We start from the raw sequence: 6,000 nt of genomic DNA, 5'->3' as shown, positions 1-6,000 counted from the left end.
GGTGGAGAGGCGCTGGAGTAGTTGCTAAGTGTTCTGGGGGTTGCTCTGGCTTCCTCCCACTGACCACAAGGTCCTGCAGGCCCCTCCTCAGAGAGTAGCTCCTACACCTAGTGTCCCTGGCCAGCCAGACCAGGCTCCTCCTCAAAGGTGTCCCAGAAACATCTCACAGTAACTGAACTGAAAATGAGAAGGGATGCGGACAGCAGCAGGTCAGCCTGCCCTCCACCTGTGGCCACTCTTGGCCAGAGCTGTACTGTCATTGTCTAAACTCTGGGCACTTGGTGCTTAACTTCTGCACACATCGATACTGAGTGAGTTATGACTTGTCTTCCCCCTCCTCTCCCTTAGTGGGAAGCTTCAGGGGCTGGAATAGCAGTCCCACCGACTAAGCCTGCTTTCTCCCCACAGTGCCCTCCAGCTTCCCCACACAAGGTTTGCCTTTACATCAGGGAATGTTTGCCAGCCTGACCATTTGTGACTATCTGAGTTTGTGTTTCCTTCTTTCAGGGCCATTGTGGAATATCTTTGATAATCTTTACTTATTTCCTGTTAAGTGTTCCTGTTTTCCTTTCTAAAGAAGGACCCTCTAGAATATGTTTCTATTAACTCTGAGACAAAGTCTTACTATGTAGCCCTGGCTGATCTGAGACTCATAAAGAGATCTGGCTGCCTCTGCCTCCTGTGTGCTGGAATTAAAGGCATGTACATATGCACTGCTTCCTCCCACCCCCAAATATTTGTTTCTCAATTGGCTCTGGTATGTAGTTGGAAAGAAGCTAGCTGTTGCTTGAAAAGGGGCTACACATTCAGGTTGAGTTTTGTGTATCATATGTACGTATATAAAGATGTACATGTCTTTTTGTGCACACGCAGAGCCCAGGGGTCAGTGTGGGCTGTTTTCCTCGATTGCTTTTCCATTTATTTGCTCATGCTCTCTCTTCCCCCCACTCCTATGGTGTGTGTGTGTGTGTGTGTGTGTGTGTGTGTGTGTGTGAGTGTGAAGTTATTCTGTATAGCCCTGGTTGTCCTGAAACTCACTTTGTACACCAGGCTGGCCTGGAACTCAGAGATGAGCCTGCCTCTCTGCCTCCTAAGTGCTGGAATTAAAGATGTGCACCACCACCATACAGCTAAATGAAATTAAGGAAAAAAACAAAACAGATTTAAGCAATATATCTGGCTGACCTCAAACTTGTGGCCATTTTCCTACTTCTGCCTTTCAGCCTCTTGGGTGCTGGGATTATAGGCACATGACCCCACAGTGAGTCTAGAATTAAATTCAGAGTGAATGTATGTCCACAGCTCTGTTGTCAGCTTGAGGCAGACTAGGAAGACAGAAGGTGTGGGACGTGGGAAGGAACAGAGCCCCTTCCCACTAGTCTGGAAGTCTTTTGCTGAGAGTCAAGAATTCCAGCATGACTCATAAAATTTACAATATCCCTTTTCTACAGAGATATCTCAAAAAAAAAAAAAAAAAAAAAAAACAACAAAAAAACCCAGCAATAAACCAGGCTTGAGACCTAAGCGTACATGACCTCTGAGCTTGGCCTCATTCTCTCCCCAAATATAAACCTGTATTGTCTAGGAATCTCTCAGACAAGATTTATAAACCCCATTGTGGTAACAGATACTGCCTACCCAGTGTGCAACCTTTTGCATCCATGGTTTTACCAGATCAGACTGTGATCCTATCCAACCACCTCAGGAACAGCTAGCTCTATGGTTTCCTTTAGTGAAGGGAAAGGGGATCACTTCCAAACGCTTTCAGCAATATAAAGCTCAGGAGCCATAAAAAAAAGTTGCATATATGGTTACTGCTATCCACTCAAAGCAGGACACACCCACACCTGGATGTGTGCTATCCTTTCCTTGGGTACCTTTGATGTTTAAATCCATTAAAAACCTCTTAATAAACTCCATCTCAGAATTCTGGCTTCATCTTGGTAGTGTTTGAAAGGATGCCTCGGACAGCTATAGGCACCAACGTGGAGCTGTCTTTTGCTCCCATTACATCTGACAGCTTAGGAGCTGGGCGGTGGTGGCACACACCTTTAATCCCAGCACTCGGGAGGCAGAGCCAGACAGATCTCTGTGAGTTCGAGGCCAGCCTGGTGTACAGAGCAAGATCCAGGACAGGCACCAAAAGTACACAGAGAAACCCTGCCTCAAAAAACAAAACAAAAAAACAAACAGCTGACAGATTAACATGGATTCCCCTACTCCCCAGCCAGGTGGGCCTGACTCAGACACTAGCTGAGGGAACAGGTTATAAGTCACTGTGTACTGGACCACAAAGGAAGGAGGAGCCAAGACTGCAGGTAGAGGTTCCATGGAGGGGGCCAGTGTCCCCGGGTGAATGGTCCTGGTCCTTGGAACCACTTGGGAAGTTAATAGGGTGAGGTAGGTGGGGCTGTGAGTTCCCACGTGTCCCTCGGGGTTCTGAGTGAGAAGCGCTACGCAGTGCAATGCAGTCAGGCGCCACCCCTGGAGAGAGCAGGAGGTCAAGCTGGAGGACACACGAGCCCCACCCACCCCAGGGGCGGCCTGCCTTTGGGGTTCCGGATCCAACCCGCTGGCTCGCGGAGCAAGGTCCAGGCCAGGGAGGGAGTAATTGACCGCTTGAAGCGGTGCTGCTCGGCGTTGAAGAATCCGGCTTCCTGCTGCCCTCGGTCCCGTGGCCTCAAGTGCAACCCGCTGCTGCCGTGGCCTAGGCCGTCTCCTCCGTCAGGGCGGAAGGAGTCCACGGCCACGCGGGTGGCCAGCTCAATCCCGGTGCACCCCAGGGCTGCGGCCCCCGGAGCGCGGCCCCGGCGCTTCGTCCGAGGGTGAGGGGCGCGCCCCCGCCGCCAGCGAGCGCCGACTCAGCCTCGGACCTCCCGGGAGCGGAGCCCAGTGCGCATTCTCAGCGGGCGCTCGGACGCTGCCCGTTGATTGGCTCGGGCTGCCGTTCTCTCAGCCAATAGGCGCGCGGCTGCTGGGCTGGCTTTGGCGCGGTGCTGTCTCCGCCTTGCCTGCGGGCAGAGAAGGGGGTTCTGCAGTGCGAGCCCCTGATTCTTGGGGCCGTCCGGACGCCCTGACCTGGGCAGTTCTCCGACTCTCCTTGTTTGGCCTTGGGTGTGAGCTCTGGTTTTTGCTGCCCGCCCCCTCCCCACACACTGATGAGACACGACTATAGTCTCAGCGCGAGGGAGGCAAAGACTATCCTGGGCTACAGGTCAAGACTGTCTAAAAAGGAGGGAGGCTGAGGGTGTAGCCAAGAGTGTTTGCCTACATGTGCAAAGCCTCATAAAACTGGGTGTGGTGGCACACGCCCGCAATCCCAACACTTGAGAGGTGGGGGCAGTAGGATTAGAAATTCAAGGCTATTCTTGGCTACATAGGGAGTTCAAAGTCAGCCTGAGCTACATGAGACCCTGTCTCAACAAACAAAACAACAGGGCTGGAGAGATGGCGCAGTACCTGGGTTTCAATTCCCAGCACCCACATGCAGCTCACAACTGTCTGTAACTCCAGTTCTAGGGGATCCGATACCCTCACACAGACATACATGTAGGCAAAACACCAATGCACATAAGATAAAAATAAATAATCATTACTGCTTTAAATTAAAAGGTGCCACAATGGACAAAAAGATGGAAACTGACTTGTCCACCCTGGACAAGTGAGTGGGGAAGGGTGGACTGTATGTACCCTAACATAATAGAGACCTGAGTAAGGAATATAGGACAAGGACCTTAGTAAGGTCCCTATAGTAGCTGGCTTTTGAAAACATGCTATGAATAAGGCAATCACCCAGGACAAATGCATGAAACATCATGAGACATCTACAGCAGGATAATTAAAATGCTTTTTTTTTTTTTTTAAATTTGAGACCGGGTTTCTCTGTGTAGCCCTGGCTGTCCTGGAACTCACTCTGTAGACCAGGCTAGCCTCAAACTCACAGAGATCTGCCTGCCTCTGCCTTCATAGTGTTGGAATTAAAGGTGTGTGCTACCACTGCTTAGCATAAAGTATTTAAAGAGTTACTTATTTTTAATCTATGTGTGTATTTTGCCTGCATATGTAGTGCCCATGAGGACCCTGGAATTAGGATTACTGATGGCTGTGAACCAACACATGGGTACTGAGAACCAAACCTTGATCTTCTGCAAGAGCAGTGGGTTCTCTTAACCACTGAGCCGTCTCTCCAATACTATGATAACTTAAAGATGGAGAGGAGATAGAGGGTGGCAGAGAGATGGCTTCTGCTTATTGAGGGCAGAAAGTTCTGGCCTAGATGGTGGTATGACTTCACAGCACTGTAAATGCACGTAAGGATATTTTAAAAATTAACACGGGTTGGAGAGGTGGCTCAGAGGTTAAGAGCACCAACTGCTCTTCCAGAGGTCCTGAGTTCAATTCCCAGCAACCACATGGTGGCTCACAACCATCTGTAATGAGATCTGGTGCCCTCTTCTGTGTATATAATAAATAAATAAATAAATAAATAAATAAATAAATCTTTAAAAAAAATTAACACTGAAGCGTACACAGACCCCTGCAACCTGTGAGTTTTGTTATGTGTAGATTGTGTTTCAACGAAACGATTACAAACTTCACTGGTGGAAACATTCCCTCCATCTAGATGTGGCTGGATTTGGTTCCAGGAAGCAACAATTATCTGTGGTGAGCCAGGCTGTGCTTCCCTCCAAGAGGAAAATCACTAATGCCCATTGGGCATGTGCTCCTTAGCTCAGGCAAGCAGCAGGGCAGGAGAACTCCTTTGGAAGTTACCTACTTGAGGGCTTTAGGAAGGTCAGAGTTTGACGAAGGCCTTATTTTTCTTGGGACACAGCCTCAGTCAATGATGATAAATCAGGCTGGGCTTCTTACATGGTGCTCCCCAGCTCCCTGAGGAGTGCTCCCAGGCTGCTTCTTGCTTTCCAGTCCCTATCCATGGATTCCTGCCATCTCCTAATGTGACAGCTCTGGCTCCTGACTGGGCAGGTTCCATTCTGGTTAGGTGACCTCTGGCTCCACCTTCAGGACCCTAGTGGAGTCACCAAGCAGTGTCTTTGTGTGTGTGAGGTGCTTGCACATGAGCGTGTCCTCCAGAGCAGCACGCCAGGTGTCTGCTCCTATTCTCTGCTTGAGACAGAATTGCTCATGGAATCAGAAGCTTGCTGGTCACATTAGGGTGTTTGAACCCTGGGCCCTCAGGTTTGCCCCTCTTCTAACTCCATTGCTGCTGGGGCAATAGGCAAGTGCAGTCAAGCGCAGCTTTTCACCTGGGGATTCAAACTCAGGTTCTCCGCGTGCAGGCCAGTGCACTTAGCCACCGAGCTGTCACCCAGCCCTTTGGTTGGTGTGTGTGTGTGTGTGTGTGTGCCCACACCCCACATCTATGTGTGTGCCTGGAGAAGTCAGAAGAGGGCATCAGATCTCTTGGAGCTGGAGTTACATACAGTTGTGAGTTGCCTGACATAGGTGCTGAGAACCAAACTCAGGTCCTCTGGAAGAGCAGCAAGCACTCTGAACTGCTGAGCCATCTCTAACCCTCTGGTTTGTGTTCTGAAAGCAGGTCCTCCTACCTCAACCATTGAATTAGGATCACAAATGTCTACCATCATGCCCAGCATAATAGACACCATACCCTTCCCTATCCACTAAGCCGTTCATTTTTTAGTTCCCACGTTGTCCACGACCGACATCAGAGCATTTGGATCCTGGAAGCATTCATTCCCAGTCCAGATCCCTCTCCCACATTGCTTCCTTCTCCTCTCCCGCCAGTTGCCATGCCGAAAATGACCGCTGGAGGGCGCTCCCACATCGCTCCTACTGGCCAGCTGGCTCCTATGGGAGGGCCCCTGTGTGCGGAGTGCAGATTGATTTCCAGATTCTCATACTCAAATTGTAAACCCAGAGCCAGAGGTCGGGAGGCTGCAGATGCAAGTTCAGACTAAAGTTCCCCAACCCACTTGGTGGCAACTTCGTGTGCTAGGCTCTAGGTCATTCACTAGG

Source organism: Onychomys torridus, chromosome 8 (assembly GCF_903995425.1).
Source record: "Onychomys torridus chromosome 8, mOncTor1.1, whole genome shotgun sequence".
Classification (NCBI taxonomy): Eukaryota; Metazoa; Chordata; class Mammalia; order Rodentia; family Cricetidae; genus Onychomys; species Onychomys torridus.
The sequence above is the reverse complement of the archived record's forward strand: the minus strand, read 5'-3'. Positions refer to the sequence as shown.